The following is a 20,846-nucleotide window of genomic DNA, read 5'->3' as shown; positions in this document are numbered from 1 at the left end:
CTAAAATACTTAAAAAGGAATTATGGGCTTTATTCCAGGAAAGATTTATTTAACACTTAATAATCAATGAAATTGTCCATATTAATAAGTTTAAAAAATAAAACCATATGATCATTCAACAAATGCAGAAAGGTCATTTGACAAAAGGCAGCATCATGCCTAATAAATACTTTCATCAACTAAGAGAGTAACACTTTCTAAACTTTATAAAAGACAAAAATGTATAGTTAACTTCATACTTAATGGTGAAAGATGTAAAGCTTTCCCCCTAAAATTGGGAACTAGACAAGGTTATCCATCCTTAGTATTTCTGTTCAACACTGAGTTTGGAAGTTCTGAGTAGTAGAATAGTTAAGGGGAAAAAAAGATTGAAAAGGAAGATTGGAAAATAATAAAAATTGTTTTTGTTTATAGATGACATTGTCCTCTAGTTGGAAAATATGATGGAATCTTCATATAAGCTATTAGAACTAATATGTGAGTTTGACAATTTTGGAGGCTACAAGATCAAAATAATATATCATTTGTATATTTAAACATTATCAGCAAAAGATCAGACATTAAAATAAAAATATTATTTATAATATTTAAAAACAGAGATAAATCTGATAAATGATATGTGACATTTCTACAGTGAAAATTATAAAACTTTGCCAAAATAAATTAAAGATCTAAATAAATGTTCAGGACTAGAAGATTCAGTATTATTATAATATCAACTCTTTTAAAATTGCTGCCATGATTCAAAGTATCCCTTTAAATTATAGGATTTTTTAGGTAGAACTTGAGCCATTGAGTCTAGAAATCATATTGAAATGTAAATGAGTTAGAAAAGTTAAACTCTGAAAAAGAAAATCAATGTTGGGGAGGTAGCACTACCCGATTTTAAGACACGTAAAGTTGAAGTAATAAAGATAGTGTGGTATTAGTGGCAAGAGGAACAAATAAAGAAATGCAACATAATAGAGAGTACAGAAATGGACTCTGCAAAGATGGACAGCTTATTTTTGATAAAAGTCCAAAGGAAATTCAGTGGAGAAAGGCTATTCTTTTCCACAAATGGCATTATCGTAAGTGTTACCAAATGTTAAAAAAAAATAGCATTATAGAGAATGTATTCTTTTTAGTCAAGCTTCTTTTACTCAGCCTGATTATTACTGAGTAGTATCCCATTGCAAGGATCTACCATGACTTGTCATCCATTCACTTTTTGATGGACATTTGGGTTATTTCCTAACGTACAAGAGTTTGTAAGAGCATACACTTTCCTTTCGTTTTATAACTAGTCCAGAGTGCAACAGCTGGACCATATGTAGCCGTATGGTTAACTTTTTAAAAACTGCCAAACTGCTTTTTTAAATAGAAGTATCATCTAAAATTTTCTCCAGCAGTGTTTGAGAGTGACAGTTTCTCCATGTTCTTATTAATACTTGCTACTGTCTGTTCTTTTAATGAAGAAGTGCGCCATGACGTATCATTGTGATTTAATTTGTATTTCCTTGATGTCTAGTGCTGTATATATTTCCATGCGCATATTTGCCATCCATATCCCACCACTTAGAGCCTTTACGCATATTGGCCATGGAGGCTTTGGAGACCTGACTGTGGGAGCACAAACCAGGTGTCAAAATGGGCAGAGAATTGTTTAGGGGGAAAATTCATTCTCTTTTTAACCTAGCATTCGTCACCCAGAGTGATATACTCATGAGTCAGTATGAATAGGATGGTTTAAAACTTCACTCTACTACTCATAGAGAAGTAGGAACAGCAGTTTCCTTTCAGGAAATCTGATGGAATTGAAAACCCGGACGCTGTGACTCAGAGCTCAAGTCAGTAACATTGATTTTAAACTTAAAACTTGGCCCTTAAAATCCCAGGGGAAGGTGTGGCCCAGGAAGAGAGGATTTATTCAGGGCATTTAAGAAGGTAATTTCTCTCCTAGAAAAACAGTGCAGAGGCATCTTTTGGGTTGTAGGACTTGAGAGTTGAAACATATTCAGTCTTTCATAGAAGGTGACTAGGCCATAAAGTCAAAGGAGTGTTCCAAGATAAAAATATCATTCTGTGTTTGGTGTCAGTGAGAAGCTACGAAATTATTAACCTCAAGAGGTTTCAGTTTCACTGCATTTTTCCCATCCGTGCATAGAAAAATGGCAAACCATTGGAAATGCGAAAAAAAAAAATCAATATATTAGCAGGAAGTAAAATAATGGATTTAAATGTATTTGGCTAGTTTTAGTTTAAATGACAATTGATTGCTTGGTCTGGGAGCTTGGGCAGGGAAAATATAATATGGGTTGATGGTTGTCGGTTACGTACAAAATCTTGATATAAAGTTAATTTGAAAATATTGTAGTCTTCAAAACAAAATTTCAAATAATCACTTTTAGCTTTTCTGTGTCGTTATACAGTATCTCTAAAATCAGATGAATTCAGTTTTCCTTTAATATGCACAGTACTTGGTCTATTTTTGTTCTGTGGGGCAGAGGACAAGAAGAAGCAGATTGAAGCTGAGGTGGATAGTTGAAACTATCAAACTGTGGGCTGCTGATTCCAGGTGAAGGGCAGACAAAAAGATTCTCCTCGCATGGGTCTTCTTCAGTTCCAAGTGGAATAAGTAGAAAACGTATTTACAGCACATTAGACATCATTAAATTCCACAGGTTTTTATTTTCCAAAAGAAACATTTTTGGAAATATACGTAGCTATTGTATTTTAGTGGATTTTTGCAAGAATACATGGCTGTACCTCTAGGCAACACCTGCCTGTGTAGCAAAGGCCAGCAGCTTAATTTGAATAACCAGAGTAGTGTGAGCAATTTCAACCTTCTGTCCACAAGGCAGGCATCATTTACTGCCCTTTGCAGGGTGATAAATTGATTTTGCTCTCTGCAAGAAAAAAAAAAAAAAAAAGAAGAAGATGCTTTCTTTACATTATGCAAACATAATTTGCAACAATTAGCAGTGTGATTCTTAGACAATAGAGCCAGCTCAAAATAAGTAACACAAAAACATCAATTTCTAACACAGCAAATGGAAAAGAACCCCCAGTTTTTTTACACACCTGTGTAATCTGTGGTTTTCCTTTGTTTTTTTCTTTTTTCTTTTCCTTTTTCTTTCTAAGGCTGCACCTGCAGCATATGGACGTTTCCAGCCCAGGGGTCAAGTCGAAGCTGCAGCTGGGGCCTACACCACAGCCACAGCAACGCCAGATCCCAGCCACATCTGCAACTACACTGCAACTTGTAACAACGCTAGATCCTTAGCCCACTGAGCAAGGCCAGTGATCGAACCCACATCCTTATGGACGCTATGTCCAGTTCTTAACCTACTGAGCCACAACGGGAGCTCCCTGGGGTTTTTTTCCTAAAATATATAATAAAATTAGTTTTATATTAAAACATAAAAAAAGTTTTAATAGATATTAAAATACCCGAGATATGTATTTACATTTGGAAAAACAAGTGTCCATATTTAACCTCTTATTGCAGATATCAATTCTAACACGCTTGTTTTGCCATCCTCTTCTTGTGCCCCTGTAATGTTAACGGCAAGGAGATGTGATCCAATTGATATGCTCTGGCAAAAAAGACATTACCCAGAGCATTTTACCCAACCATGGCACCTCTCGTGTCACTGGAAGACAATCAAAGGCTCCATAATTTGCAACTTATTTTTCAAAGGTCATTTATGAAACCATTTCCACATGGTTGAGTGGCAGATGCCGTGACATCCACATAAATACACTCTGACTTGGCCATTGCCATACAGATATGAAATCTCCCACTGCTGCTTGCAATTCACAGTATGGATTCATTCCTTGGGCTGGGTATTGCACTCCTTACAGGGAAATATTTTTAGTTATTTCCTTTATTTTATTGGTTTATTTTAGTTTATTCTGTTTGTTATTTAGTTAGCTATTTTATTTCATTTAGTTTTAGACTGGAAGACTGAGAACATAGCTTTTATACACCCTTGTATTCAGTTTCTGCTATTGTTAATATCTCATATTAGTATGGTACATTTGTTACACTTAATGAACAAGTATTGACACTATTAACTAATTTCCATACTTCATTCAGACATCCTTCATTTCAACCTAGTATCTTTGTCTATTTGAGGATTCCCACCCATGATACTCCATCACATTGTCTATTTAGTCTCCTCTTGGCTGTCACAGATTCTCAGACTTGCCTTGTTTTGGGTATTTTTTTAGGTTTCCCTTCATTGGGGTTTATTTGATGTTTTTCTAATGATTAGACTGGAGTTATGGTCGCTTTGGAAGATGACCCAAAAATAGAGCGCTATTTTCATCATATCTCATGGTGACATGTTATCATCACGACTTGTCATGACTGATGTTCAGGTTGATCACCTGACAGAGGTTGTACTTTCTGGGTTTGTCCACTTTAAAGTTACTCTTTTCTGCCCTTCTTAATCCTTGAAAAAGGAAACTCAGTCGCTACACACCTACTGAATTGGGAATGATGCTCGTCTTGAAAGAAGACGTACATTATTTTGAATTCTTGTGAGTGGGAGATTTCCTCTTCTGCTCATTAATTTTTTAACCTCCTATTCATATCAGTAAAGACCCTGGATAGTTATTTTATAGTCTAGATTATAACCACTACTGTTTTACCTATTTTACTGCTCAATCATTTCAGCTTTATCTATTGGGATCTCTTTCATTTGGCCCCTGTGTCATGACATACTTTTATACTAAGGGGTTATTTTGGGGAGTTCCCTTCGTGGCCCAGTGGTTAACAAACCCGACTAGTTCCATGAGACTCAGATTCAATCCCTGGCCTTGCTCGGTGGATTAAGGATCTAGCGTTGCCGTGAGCTGTGTAGGTCACAGACATGGCTCAGATCCCATGTTGCTGTGGCTGTGGTGTAGGCCAGCAGCTATAGCTCCTATTTCACCCGTAGCTGGAAACATCCATATGTCACAGGTGCAGCCCTAAAAAGACTACTACTAATAATAATTTTAAAAAATATTACTTATTTTCTAGCTCTACAAATGTTCTAGGATCTCATCTTGCATATTTTTTGCTCCATTCTAGAATTTGCCATTTCTCAAAAATAAAAATAAACATAAAAATAGAAAATAAATTTTAAAAATCTTTTGTTGGAGAATATTTAAAATCAAGACCACGGGGCAAACTGTACTTAAGGATACTGGAGTGTCCTTGATTCTTGGCCCTGTCAACTGACAGAGCAAGGAATTTCATGTGTGTATGCTAACACATGCAAATACACAAACAGCTACAAATATTTCTGTATGTCATTATCTGCCCCATATTAAGCTACCTATGCGTTCATACTGAGGTCTCCAGGTCTGGAGCCAGGGATTATTCTAGCTTCCAACCCTTGCTTATCTGTAAATTCCCACTCCAACCCTAAGAGAACTGGCTCCCATCATCTACCATCTACTAAATTTATTGTGGACTTGCAGTGGCCACATGGAGTGGCGTCAGAATTGTCAACCTGTACCACTGGGGGAGATGACTTTGTCAACGAGTGTGCAGTGCTTATGATTAATTTCTTTCACTCTCAGTCTTAGAAGCTTCTTTCATGGCCAAAGTTACTTAGGTCAGCACCTTTTCCCTTTCCTCACGTCACTAAGACAGTTTTCTATGTTTAGAAGGAGATGGATTATTTTATCACATTCTGCATTCCATGCTGGGATCCCCAAACCTCCTAAACTATTATTATTTTGTTTAATATTTTGCTTACTGTGCTGTAAAGTTCTACAGCTTGGGGCATGCGCCTGGTGTCATGCATGCACTGTTGGAGTATAATACAAGATCACTTCACTGCCCTAAAATTCTCCTGTGTCTCAGCTACTCAATGCTTCCTCCCACCCCACTAAATCCGTTGCAACCACTGAATTTTTACCGTCTATATAGTTTTTTGCCTTTTCCAGAATAAGATTTAATTGGAGTCATACAATATGTTGTCTTTCAGACTGGCTTCTTTTACTTAAATATGCATTTAAGTCAATTTTCTGCATAACTTAAAAACTCATTTAACTCTTTCTTTTTTTTTTTTTTTTTGGCCTGTTAGCCTGCCTTTTATTTCTCATTGAAAACCAGACACAATGTACTGAGTAGTAGGAACTGAAGTAAATAGGCCTTTAGTGTGATATTTAGTGTTATTTGTCTGTGACTGTTGGGTCCTGAGGCTCTAAATTCTTCTAGTATCTTTTTTTTTTTTTTTTTTGCTTTTTAGGGCCACATCCATGGCATATAGAAGTTCCCAGCCTAGGGGTGGAATCAGAGCCACAGCTGCTGCCACAGCCACAGCCACAGCCACAGCAATGCCAGATCTGAGCCACATCTACGACCTTCACAGCTCATGGCAACGCTGGATCCTTCACCGGCTGAGTGAGACCAGGGAGCCAGGGATTGTACCTGCATCCTCATGCATCCTATTCCGGTTTGTTAACTGCTGAGCCACGAAGGGAACTCCCTCTTCTAGCATCTTTGTTTTGGTCTCCCCTGCCAACCTTGGTCATCTCTAAGCACTTCTTCTCAAAGAGCGTTCTGTCATTTCTAACCCACTGCTCTACTGGAGCCTTTTTGGAGTGGCAGGAAGGTGGGAGAGGGGAAGCATTCTCTAATGTATGATTAAATCTCAGTTGGCCTACGTCCTTGGGTTGCGGCACTCACAATAATTTCTTAGGCATTTTTCCCTTCTTAGATGAAACAAGAGGGCTACAGGAGGCTGGAATGAGAAGAATGCTCTTCCTTCTAGTGGGATGCGGAGCTGGTCAAGTCTTTTCCCCTGGAGAAGAGCCCTTTGCCAGGGAGAAGATTCTGGGTATATGATCCAAAGCTTGCTCAAACCTCGCCAGAGTCACAAGGAGATCTCTTTCAGATCTTCTACGTGAGAACTTGGGGGGTTCCAGAAAGTGAAACTTCTGAAAATGTGCGGCTCCCCTAAGACTGGGATTCCCCAAGAATTTCTCACTCTCATACTTGCCCATACTTAGCCTCCAGCAATTCATCAAAGTATTGCTCCAGTGGCCTCTGCTCTCAGTAAGCAAATCTCAGCTCTGAATTTCTAATTTTACCTGTCCCACCAGGTTTCAGGGTGGCAGGTTGCCCTGCGACATTGTATCTCTGATGAATCAAGAAAAGTAATTAATTTTTAGTTTATTATACTTCTTGTTTTAAGAATAGGAGTGACTACTTCTAAGGTCTTTACATGTTGTAGTAGATTCTAGAAGTCTAAAATGGGTAATATTTTTTTTAATTTTTTTAATTTTTTTTATTTTCCCACTGTACAGCAAGGGGGTCAGGTTATCCTTACATGTATACATTACAATTACATTTTTTCTCCCACCCTTTGTTCTGTTGCAACATGAGTATCTAGACATAGTTCTCAAAAGCAGGGTTCTAGAAGAAATAGGCAGTAAATTCTTACACTTGCTGGGCACTACGTCAAGTCCATTGTATAAGGTCTATTTTTTTAAAAGATACAACCAGTATACAATATAGTTGTCAGGAAAACTAGTTTCCAGGACTGTATGCTTTCACTAATTCGTGTTGCCTTGTATTTAAGAAACCTTGGTCTCTCCCATAAAGGAAAATATTTTATTCAGGAGAAAATATTTAGTGCAGCAGGTTTAAACTGTATTAATTACTGAAACACTGTTTGACAAGCAGACTCCATGTTGAGAAAAGGCCTTGAGGCATCAATCAAACCCTCTTTTTTTCTCTTCTTTTGTCTTTAAATGAATTACATCTTACGCATACACCTCAAATAAGAATAGGGTATTTTCTTGAAAAGCGAAATGGCAGTTTATTTTCCAGAAAGATCAATTCGGAACAACTGGTAAAACTTGCTATTTTTAGAAACAGATTTTAGATAAAGGGAAATTTTAGATAGGATTTTAGATAGGACCATTTCTGGGACAGAGAAAACTTTAATAACATATGAGAACTGTACGAAAAAAAAATTTTGTAACATATGGCATCGTATTTTCTTCAGGAAAGCAAGCCTCCTGGGACCCAATTCTTTGATACTAATCACAGCAGTAATTAGAGATGATGCTGGTTAGTGTTCATGACCACTTTCCATGGCGAGAGCAAATACACAACCAAAATTTCTCCCTTCTCCCGCCCAGCAGGTGGCCTGACAAGTTCATCTCTAAGACTGATTTCACTGTTGCTGATTCCAGACTTGTCACACACCTTTCTAAAGATGAAATCAGACCATTTATTTGAAGGGAAGTGAAAGTTTCTCTTTAGTTGTTGTTGTTTAGCCTCTAAATAACAGAGCTGACATTTGAGAGGAAAGCAAATAGGAGGCAGCCCTAAAGCCAATTTGAGCATATGAAATTAGGTTTACCTAAATAAGAAAGAACGTAGAGGCCCCCCCACACATTTTACCATCATATGAATGTAAATTGCATCACAGCTCTAAGAGACAGGAGGACATCGATGTGAAAAAAGCTATATTAATGAGTTCTCCTGTGATGCAGCAGGTTAAGGATCATGTGCTGTCATCGCAGTGGCTCTGGTCTCTGCTGAGACCGGGGTTCAGATCCCTGGCCGGGGAATGTCCACGTGCCCATGCCATGGGCATGGCCAAAACGAAGCAGTACTAAAATGTTAGAATAAACCCACATCGGGAGCAGGTTGTTTTCAGGTGCCGTGTCAAGATTTTAATTGGGAGAATACAGGCCATATGGGGGGGGGCAGAACTTTGTATTGTAAATACGGAAGCCAGTCGAAGGAGGCTGAGAGCAAAAAATGTGGAGTCAGTCGGGAATAAGGAAAGAGAGAGGGGCAATTTCTGATATTGCTAACAGAGGGTGGGAGCGGGGGGTGGAAGGCAATGGCATTAGGTGATAGAAAGTTTTTTTTTTTAATTATGAGGTTTCTTTGTAGTAATTTCTTTTGAAAGGGCCATATTCTTCTTACCCATTCTTATCCATTATTGCTGGGAGAAGGTTAACATTGCTCTGACTTTGACATGGAAAACTGGAGTCTCAAAAATTCTCCCCACTTAATGAAGCTCAGCCCAGCAAGTCGCGGGGAAGCTCACCAGCCGGGGGGTGGAATAAGCTCACGGGGGCCCCTCTGACCCACGGGTCGAGCAGTCTCCTAGGAACGGGGCCAAGAGTGTGAACCAAACAGAGCCCTGTTGGATGGTTTGGCAAAGTTCCTGCGGAAGGGGCAGACTGACTGCGACCAACAAGAACAAAGACCTCATGGAAAAGATATACATCAGAACTTTTAAAGGTTGCCTGTAAGTTTCTCCCCCTTCTGGAGAAGTTGTATTTCTAACATTTACAGAGGTTGAAATTTTGACCTGGTTAAACACACCTTGGCTCTTTCCTTTCTTAGCTGTCACCAGGCATTATAATTAGCATCTACACAAAATAAGTTCATGATGGATTTTTCTGAAATAACTTATTATAGGTGGTCTTTAGAAGGCTGATTATTGTGGAGTCAAAAAGGCAGTCAGGTCGGTTCTTGATTATTCACACTAACACAGAGGAGAAAGGGGCAAAAAAATCTAAGCCACAGCCATGCTTTTTTATGATATTTTTCCAGAATATGTACTTTCATAATTTTGCATAGCGGCCCCCCTTAAAAGTCCTTTAATTGTTCCCATCGGCTATAGGACAAAGTCCAAAATTCGTAGCATGCCCTTTGGGGTCTGTGACCAATGTTTCTGTATGTCTGTGTTCTCCAGCTCTTTTTACCTCTGTAACTTTCTTATGTATGAGCTGAAGTGTGGCTGAAATTCCCCACTCCTCTTTTGCCACTTGGCAAATTTTTACTCCCTCTTCCCTAGTGAACTCAGCCTCTCCTCTGCCAATATTTTTCCTCCTCTGGTTGAATTCACTGGAGATATTAATGAACTCTACATTCTCTCAGAATTTGGTCCCCGTCTCTGTCTCAGGACTCGTGGCATCACAGAATAATTGTCTACTTCTCTAGACATAAGTGTGAGCGACTTGGGGCCAGGGACCGGTTGGAATACTCGGGGCTCTCAAACAGTAGCGTGATGAGTGACGTAACCAAGGGACGGAGTCATGAAGAGAGAAGGTAGATCCGAAGGCTGTAGCCACAGAGATGCTCTGTGGTTCGTCTTTTACAAGAGATGAACCCTCGGTACACAGTCTTCCCAGAGTGAATTCACAATTCACATGTCATACCTACTTTCCCACCCCCACCCCCAGATTCATGGAGACCAAAGAGCACATTTCTTTACACAGACATCCCACACACTTGACAAGTGATTTCCAAGGAGGAAGAATTCAGTCTCGGAAGGATGACCATCCCATTCTTAAATGCTTCTAATCCTCAGACGTTTTTATGTGCTCTAAATGTCTAATCAACATCTTTGTCTCTATTAATCTAGCTCTTCTACTCCAATCTGGGAGTTAGGACTTGCTTGGACAGGCATACATAATAAAGTGAGCACAATTGCACATAAAAAATTCAAACATTTGAAAGATCAAAATATTTGAGATCTGAGATCCGAGGGAAGTTATCTATGTTCTCTAAGAGTTACTTTTTTGTTTTTTTTTTCTTAAATCTTCCGATGGGACCAACCATACAGCACCGGTCTCACAGGGTTATGGTGAGAATCAAACAATATTACTGAAACATGTAATGCAGCTAAAAGGAGCTATTACGCTATTTTGACTTTTTTGTTGTTGTTATTGCTTCAATATTCCCATTACACGTCCTTCTCTTTCTCTTGGTTCTTTCAACCATTGATCACATAAAATTTCCGCCGACATCCTGCCTGTCCTCCTGATGATGCCCCCCCCCAAGTTTGTCAAAGTCCCTCTCATACTGGCGTCCATGGCAGTACACACCGTAACAGATGGGGATGGACCAGCATAGATTCCAGTGGAATTACTTCGTCCCTTAAGGGGACACCTGTCTTCCATGAGTGCAACAACATGAGCATTCGTTTTTTCTTGGCAGCTTCATAACATTATTGATTTATACTGAGTTGACAGTTGACTAAATCTCCTTGGTCACTTCTGAATGAAAAGACTCTAATCTAGGTCTCTATTAATCTAATCTTGTACACGCATTCATTTTGAACAAATGCGTCAAATTTGAATTTTAATCTCATTACACTTCTTCTTGGCTTAGCTCTTTGCTAACAGTCCTCAAAGTACCAGTTCAACAGAACATTAGCAATCAGTTTGTGCTTTGGGTGAGAACATAAACTATAGAATAAGGAAAGTAAAATTTTGACTTGGATTGTGGAAGGGATTCCATGACAGGGCATATATAAATTCCAAACATACTGCCTAGAACATAGTAAGTGCTTAATAAAATATCCTTTTCACTTTATGTGATATTCAGATTTGATAATCAATAGCTTATGTATTCTGGGTAGACTGCTTTTCAGTAATAAAAATAAATCAGAAATCAGTCAGCTATTAATATTGGTCAGGAATGATTTATAATCAGTTATGGGTCCATTTAATTATGCTATGTCATTCTGATTACCTTATATTGATATTATAACTACCTTTAATTATGCTCTCCTTACAAGATGGGCCGCCAACATTTGGATGTTATTTTATGAGCTCTCCTGCCTTGGTTGATGGTAGTGTGTATGTGTGTGTATACATGCATGCACACATTTCTCAGATGATAGATAGTCCCTGGCTGCAAGCATAGGAAGAGTGCACTCCTGGAAAGAATTAGTTTTATGCAGATCCCTCTCTTCTCTGTAGGGACCCACTTTCTCCTAGGTGCTTAACCTGTGCCATTGTTCTGCAGGACACTGCCTTGAACTACATATATTGAATCTGCTAAAATGTTAATAACAGATTTAGGTTTTGATTCTTCTGTAAATATTTCCATTTTAATAAAAGTCCATCAAACCTTTCATGATTCAACAGAATGAGTCTATCTGATGGGATTCCAGGTGGCTTAATTTGGGCAAAGTCTTCCTAGCTCCACCTAAAAGATCACTGTAGATTTAGCCATCCATTGATGAAGTCGATAAAGTAGACTATCATATTAATTCATGCATTCTATAACTATTTACTTATTACAATTTACATTCACCAAGCACTAAAGGCAAATGATATACAAGACAGATGTGGCCCCACCCCTCATTATACTAGCAGTCTATTGAGGAAATTAGGCAATAAACAAATTACCCCAACATTGGTGGTGACCGTACTTTGCACAACAGTTTAAAATATTAATTTACTCCTTTTTAACCTTGTATTTTCCCTTATCAGTGTCCAGGACAAGCTTGCGGCAGGGAAAAAAGTTAAAACTAGGCCATGTGCCATTCCCCTTCTAGCTTTTGCTCCAAATGCCAAAAGCAATTGAGGAAATTATACCAGGTATTCTAGCAAGAAAGTGGAAAGGATGTCTCTCTGGAAAAACAAGAAGGAAAAGCTTTCTTTGAGAAGAAAAGCAATACTCAGAGGTTGGAAGGAGAGATTAATACAGGCTGCAGAAGAAGTGGTGGTGGAACTGCACCTGGCAGCATCCTGGAGAGGATGCTGGTCCTCAGAAAGGAGAGGTCCCTGGGTGGTCACAGCTGTGAAGGGGAACTGGAGCAGCCTGGGCCATGATGACAGTGCCTCCAGAGTGCCTTGGATCTTTCCATTAGCCTGAGGGGGAAGGGCCCCGAATATTGACCAAGTCTATCCCCTTTAATCCCAGCAAGACAGACATGAAATTTAAAATGCATGCTTCAAGCATGCTTGAGTTCTTTTGACCAAACTAGTGATTCTTTAAATCCTATGTGCCCTGTCCAGCGCTGCAGGGAAACAGGGAATCCTGGAAGAGAGACGGTGTGGTATAACAGAACACAGAAGACTCTGAGATTTAGAAAGTGGGGGACCAGGAGGCACTCTGTTCCACAGAACAAAGGCACCTAGGCTTTAGCCGACATGATTTTTATTAAGGAAGGTGATGAGATTATTATTAATGGGATTAATGAAGGCAGGGCCAGGCATAGGCAATAATGAAATTATCTTCTTAGTGATATCAAAAGGGGTATCCTTAGGACATAGCACAGCTGTTTAGAGAATAACATGGTTAATGCGTAAGTCCTTTATCTTGTCTTTGAAGGAGACTCTGTACTCTAGAGTCCATAGATATTTGCTTTCTGCAGAGTTCTTCTGTTCTGTGGTCTCCAACGACTATGAATAAAATAAATAGGTATCACGATGAGAAGTAAGTGATCAGGACAGACTGGAGGCAGAGAAATAGCATCATGCCATTGGTTAAAAAAAGAGTAGGGCTTTTTTAAGCACTTGAATGAAGACCAGTCCAGCTAAAACCTAGTGAGTTAAGGGGAAAGTGGCAGGAGGTGAAGAAGCAAAGACTTTCTGGACTGTGTTAGGAATTTGGAGTTTACACTAAATACCGTGCGAAGCCAGGGGAGAGTTTTAGGTATGAAACTAGGTTTATCTAATTTGCGTTTTAAAACTACCATTTTGAAGGTTGTATGAAACTGAATTAATATATGGTGGGCAGGTGGGGAAAAGTGGAGATAAGACAACAATCTAGATGAGAAATGAAGGTGGCCTGGATTAAAAGGGTGGCAGTAGCGCGGCGGGGGGGGGGGGGCGGTGCGTATTGAAATACATGTAGGAGAATGAATCGAAAACATTTACTAGTGGGTTGGATGGAGAGGGGGTGGAATATAAGATATCTTGCAGATTTGGGGATATCTCCTGTAATCTGACTCGTGAAGCAGGGTGCCAGTTACTGGAATGCGAAAGACTAGATAAGGAAACAGATTGGAGAATAAGAATGAAAATCACTAAAATGGCAATTAGGTTTAGAAATTCCAAGGGACAGTCAGTCATAGAGTATTTGTTTATGAATTGATTCTAAGATCCACTTCCAGCCCTAGAATCTTAGCATGAATCCCCAAGAGCATCCTATGTCAGTGCAGGACACGACATCTTATGAGGATTGACATATTAGGTTGCTTAATGTGAAAATACATGATACTGATAGCTAGACGGTTGGGGGTGGCAGAGATAGAAGAGCTAGTCTCTTCTCTGGTGAACATTCTAGGGTTGGTTAACTTACATATGCGTAAATTTTCCAAAAGTGGGGTGGGAGGAGCAGACCTATCATGTTCACTTTTCAAACATAACTGACATAAATGGTTCACTCACTATAGGAACCTTGAGGTGTCACAGCTGAGTGGCACGTGTTCTTCCTATAGAAACACATGAAGTCCCTGCACTCTTCTAATACAGGAAGACCAAGCTTTCCAGCCTCTAGTCCGAGGCTATGGACCAGAGTCTAGTGAAAACCTCATACCCACTGCAGTGCTCAGTGAAGCCCTCAGGAAAGGAGAGAGCGTGGACATCTACCCACACAGAGTGAAGATGCCCACCCAGAGGCAGTATATTAATAGAAAGGTTTGCATTGGAGAGAATGCAGAATTTTAGATAAGTTAATATTTGAAATCTTTTATTGTGTGAACTATAAATAATGTGGTTGGTTTCCACATAATTACATCAATGCCAATAGAGACATGTAAATTGTTCACGGTAGGCCTTAGACACCCCTGACCGCATCCCCACTGCAGCAAATTGAAGATGTCATAAAACAGTTAAGTATGTGAGACTGGAACTCACCTGATGAGTCTGAGCAGAATATCTGGAATGAATTTGGGAATCATCATCATAGAGGAGGTTTTAGAGCCACAAGACTAGATGAGATCAACTAGGGAATCGGGGAAGAAAGATGCAACTTCTAGATTCAAAGTGATCCAGTGAGAACTTCCTGGTATCACCCCCCCCCTTTTTTTTTTTGGTCTTTTTGCCTTTTTCTTGGGCTGCTCCCGTGGCATATGGAGGTTCCCAGGCTAGGGGTCAAATCAGATCTGTAGCCACCAGCCTATGCCAGAGCCACAGCAACGCGGGATCCGAGCCACATCTACAACCTACACCACAGCTCACGGCAACGCCAGATCGTTAACCCACTGAGCAAGGCCAGGGATCGAACCCACAACCTCATGGTTCCTAGTCGGATTCGTTAACCACTGTGTCACGACGGGAACTCCTGGTATCACCCCTTTTTTAAGATGAGGATTTATGTTTATTTTTCATGGCATTCCTAGGATTTTATACAGTGATCTGGGACATAATAAGTGACAATAACAATTTTTAAGTAACATTTCAGTTAAAAACATCACTTACTATTAGTATCAAATCTATGAGAATTTCTATACATATTTTTGTTCATTTTTTAATGATATCACCCTTCTTGACACCAACCAATTTCTAATCAAACCAAATCCAAAAAAAAAAAAAAAAAAAAAAACCAGAAAGCATGCCAGTTAATTAACAGAAAACCAAAACTGGAAAGAAGATTTCTTTGAACCAAAGTTTATAAGAAAATATGAGAAATATGGTTATGATCTTGGGAGAAGAAAGTGTGTCATATAGAGGACGCACACACATCCTAAACTATAATAGAAAAGATTGGTACTTGTGGCCTCCTTATAATGAAAATCCTAGATAAAAATGAAGGACTCAGAGTTCCTGTTGTGGCGCAGTGGTTAACGAATCCGACTAGGAACCATGAGGTTGCGGGTTCGATCCCTGGCCTTGCTCAATGGGTTGAGGATCCTGTGTTGCCGTGAACTGTGGTGTAGGTTGTAGATGCGGCTCAGATCCCGCGTTGCTATGGCTGTGGTGTAGGCTGGCAGCTACACCTCTGATTAGACGCCTAGCCTGGGAACCTCTCTATGTTGATGCGGCCCTAGAAAAGAAAAAAAAAAAAAAAGACAAAAAAACAAAAACAAAGGACTCATCACTAAATTATTCTTTTAAAAAGCTATTATAAATCCATAAGAAAAAGGAAGATGAACCATAGGCAAATGATTAAGAAATTTGAAGAGATACTTCACCAAAAATCATATCAAAAAGTCCAACATACAAAAGAAAAACATATGTTTAACTTCACTAATCATCAGGAGAATGCAAATAAAACCTGTAAGACAATATCATTAAACATTTAGCCAAATGAAATTTTAGTCAAATAATACTACAAGTTGATGAGGTGAAGGAGCAATTGGAATTCTCATTACTAGTAAGAATGTAAATCAGTACAATTACCTTGGGAAGACACTCTCTAGTTACTAAACCTTAACATAAGCTTACCCTATTATCTAGAAATTCCACTTCTGTGTATGTGCCTGTATTAGTATACACATATACTTAGAGAGAGAGATTTATTATAAGGATTTGGCTCAATCACTTATGAAGGCTAAGTCCCATCATCTTCAATCTGCAAAGTGAAGACCCAAAGAAAGGAGATAGTATAATTCAGCTCAAGTCTAAAGGACTGGGAACCAGGAAAGCCAGTGAATGTAAATCCCACTCCAAGAGCAGGAGAAGATGAGATAAAATGTCCAGCTTAATCAGCGAGGCACCTTTTGGTCTATTCAGGTCCTCAAAGGCTTGGAGGATGCCTGCCCACGTTAGGAAGGGCAACTTCCTTTACTGAGTCACTGATTCAAATACTGATCTCACCCAGAAACACTGTTCAATCTGGATATCCATGGCCATTCAGACTGACCCATAAAAATTAACCATCACAGCACCCCAAAGGAATGCTACACACATGTAACAAAATCTCATCACAGAACTATTCACACCTGCCTGAAACTGGAAATAACTGAAATACTAAATATTAATAATATCCATTAAGAGTAAAAGAGATAGCAACGGATTGAACTGGGTTCAAGAGAGTGGTTACTTCAGGTACAGGAGGACGAGACAGAGAAATGTAAATAATAGTCAGTTTTATAGTTTCAGGAATTTGTTTTATAGTTGTTTATTAGGATATTAAGAAAGGAAGGAGTTCCCCTTGTGGCTCAGCAGAAATGAATCCGACTAGTATCCATGAGGATGTGGGTTTGATACTTGGCCTTGCTCAGCGGGTTGGGGATCCCGAGTTGCTGTGGCTGTGGTGTAGGCCAGCAGCTGTAGCTCTGATTCAACCCTTAACCTGGGAACTTCCATATGCCACAGGTGTGGTCCTAAAATGCAAAAAAAAAAAAAAAGAATATTAAGAAAGGCGAGAGGAGGAGGGGAGGAAGGAAAGAAGGGAGGGAGGAAGGGGAGAAAGGGAAAGGAAAGAAAGGAGAAAAAAGAGAGTCTTTCATATCCAATAATTAGAGTCAGCAACCAAATACCTCTTATCAAAGAAAACTGATATGTCATCTGTAAATTATTAAAAATGTTAGGGTTTGTGTATGAGAGTCATGTTAACGTAATTATGGCATGCCTTTAATACCTTGTTTGAATTTGAAATTATTTTTAATTGGCATATCCACAACCTCAAATTCAATTAGCTTCTATAAACCAATGACTCACAAAATCTGTATCTCTGGGTCCAAAATTTGTTCCAATAGCTGTTGAGCTCCTTAATAAATATATGGAAAGAAGAATGACACAGAAGTTCGGAGCTTAATTTGGGCTGTATTTCATATCCTGCACCTACTGGTTTTAGCATCTTATTTAACCTTTCTAAGAATAATTTATTTATCCTCTAAAATCCACTTTTGGAGTTCCTCTTGTGGCTCAGCAGGTTATAAACTCGACTAGTATCCATGAGAATGTGGGTTTGATCCCTGGCCTCACTCAGTGGGTTAAGGATCCAGTGTTGCTATGAGTTGTGGTGTAGGTCATAGATGTGGCTGGATCTCACATTGCTGTGGCTGTCGTGTAGGCAGCAGCTACAGCTCCATTAAACCCCTAGCCTTGGAACTTCCATATGCCACAGGTGCAACCCTTAAAAAAAAAAATAAATCCACTTTTATTTCTCTGTTCCTTATATATTTAAAAAGATTATAGCCTTCTGATTGTCAGATCCAGAAACTTTCTCTCTGTCTCTGTCCTCTTTCTCAAGAACAATCCATGTTGTATCATAAACATCTATTGATTTCATTTGTTAATATACATCATATGCCTATCATTTCCTTTTTATCTCAATGACTTAAAAAATTGGCAAATAAAATTCCACTGATTTGGCAATTTTATTGAAAAATTTCAATAGCATGCAACAGAGCTGGGAGAACAACATAAAGACTAATTATTTACATTAAAAGTGTAATTATAGTAAATGATGACAACAATTCCACAAAAATAGATGGTATTTTAAAGGTTAAATCTAAACATTTTGTCTCATTTTTAGTAAGACAATATCTTATTGATTTAAGTATAACATATGCATTTTTGGTCTTTTTTTTTTTTTTTGGTCTTTTCTAGGGCCGCATCAACATACAGAGGTTCCCAGGCTAGGGGTCTAATCAGAGCTGTAGCTGCCGGCCTACACCAGAGCCACAGCAATGCAGGGTCCGAGTCACATCTGCAACCTACACCGCAGCTCACAGCAACGCTGGATCCTTAACCCACTGAGCAAGGCCAGGGATCGAACCCCGCAACCTCTTGGTTCCTAGTCGGATTCATTAACCACTGAGCCACAATGGAAACACCTCTCTATTTTTTCACTATCAAACTTATTATAGAAGAGAAACTTTTGAAAGACCACAGAGAGGAGAAATAATCAAAATATGAGTTGCAAGATATTAAAAAGCAAAAATTATCGGGCTATAATTGTGTCACCAGACTGTATTTTGTCAGTACTTCCATTAAAACAAGCAAGACATTTAAACATCAGGTTAGAGTGTAACGGTTTTGTAACACCTTCATTCCTGTGGTAACAATAATTAAAATATAAACAAAATAAAAACCATGCTTTTCTATGGGGATTGCAAAGAACAATAGGTACAAGAAGGTCTTTATGAACTTTATGAATTTCAAACAGATATGAGTCCTTCCTGGAGTTTCCATAATTGGGAGTAGGTACCTGGTTTCTATACAGTTGGAGGAAGGAATGGACTTGCTATTAATGGACAGACAGCAATGGGACAGGAGGACTAAAGACTAGCCTGAGAACTCGGGCAAGATGGTTCTGCTGGGAAAATGGCACACTTTGCATTTGAAGTGACACAGCCCAAGACCAGAGAAGGTTGGAGAAAAAAATTATGCACCTGTCCTCATCACCAGAAGAGGACATAGAGATCATTTCCACAGAGTATTATGAGTTAAACTGCAAGGGAGAGGGACCCAGGAGACACACTAAGGTGCACCCATGCATACCTCAAAGCTACTCCAGGTAGGATTTTTAATTACTAGATGCAGTGGCACCAGCCAGACTGGTCATCAGACCACAGGGTAATCAAGATGGTGAGACCTTTGAGAGGCTTGCAGTGGAAATACTAAGAACATGAATTGTAAGTGTTTCCAGAATTATGTTGGTGGACACGTCATCATGTTGACTACACTGAGCCCTCCAACAGCTCAACACTTCATTCAGCAGATAAATAGCTCTTCATTCAGCAAATATTTGAGGGCCTGTTGAGTACACCCCTGGTAAGAGTATCTGCTGACATTCACATGGATTTGAATCTCAATTCCACAATTTTTAAGGTGTGTGTCTTAACTTCCCTGGGATTCTGTTCCTTGACCTTCAAGAAAAATATTCCTTATACAACTGATGTGAGGGCCCAATGACTGAGTGTATGTAAAGTGCCTAGAATTATACCTAGCATATAATAAACTCTCAATAAATGTGCTAATTAGTATTTTCTTTTTTTCTTTTTTTTCTTTTTTAACTAATTTATTACAGTATAGTTGATTTACACTGTCGTGCCAATTTCTGCTATATAGCAAAGTGACCCAGTGACACATTCTTTTTCTTTTTTTTTTTTTTTTTTCTTTTCCCACTGTACAGCAAGGGGGTCAGGTTATCCTTACATGTATACATTACAATTACAGTTTTTCCCCCACCCTTTCTTCTGTTGCAACATGAGTATCTAGATATAGTTCTCAATGCTATTCAGCAGGATCTCCTTGTAAATCTAATTAGTATTTTAAAATAGGACAAGGAGAGATTTGTTAGATCTTAGACAATACTATGAGTATATTAGTGATGAGTGTCAGAATTTTGAATATGTCCAGAGCCTCGATGGCTCAAACAACAAACATTTCATTCTTCATGGTTCTGGAGGCTGGATCAGGAGGCCAGTACGGTTAGTTAGGTCCTGGATGAGGCCCCGCTCCCTGGTTATGACCTCACATGGTGGAGAGAAGGATCATCCCTCTCCTGTCTCGTAGTATAAGGGTACTGATTCCATCCTCGAGGGCTCCAACCTCAAAACCTTCTTATATTCCAAAGACCCTACCCCCAAATACCATTACAGTGGAGACTGGGGCTCCAACATGTGAATCTGGGGAGAAGCCACAAACATTCTGTCCACAGCAACAATCCAATACCATCATTTTCCAACAAAAAACCTCTATTGACTTTCTCATTTATTTATTCTTCTTTCCTTTATTTTAAAAATTTATCCATCCCCTTTTGTTCCCATTCTGCACTTCAATTTTCTTCTTTTCTGTCATTCATTCTAAAACGTTTAAACTATGTTCTTTCATTTTTAGGTGTCCTTGTGGACATGCAATATTACTTTATATGCATATGTTTTTATTTGACCTTAATGTTATTATACTCTAGATTGACTTGGTTGTTTTTACTCTGTCAATCTGAGCTATTTTAATGGTCTATTATGTCGATATATTAGTTTCTTTGCCTCTGATTGCCAGACAGTTTTTTACAAAGAGTGCTCACTTAGAACGAGCAGCCACTCTTAATAGCAGTTACTGAGATTGTCCCCAAGGTTCTGTTACTACAGGTAATAGTGTGGGGCATCCTTGTATGGTCAGGCAACCCACAGTGGCTGCTACTGGGCTCTCTGTACATCCTGTGTTCCGTCAGTCCCTGCTTTACCTACATGCTATGC

The sequence above is a fragment of the Sus scrofa genome, chromosome 4, assembly GCF_000003025.6.
Source record: "Sus scrofa isolate TJ Tabasco breed Duroc chromosome 4, Sscrofa11.1, whole genome shotgun sequence".
Classification (NCBI taxonomy): domain Eukaryota; kingdom Metazoa; phylum Chordata; class Mammalia; order Artiodactyla; family Suidae; genus Sus; species Sus scrofa.
Note: the sequence above shows the minus strand (reverse complement) of the source record.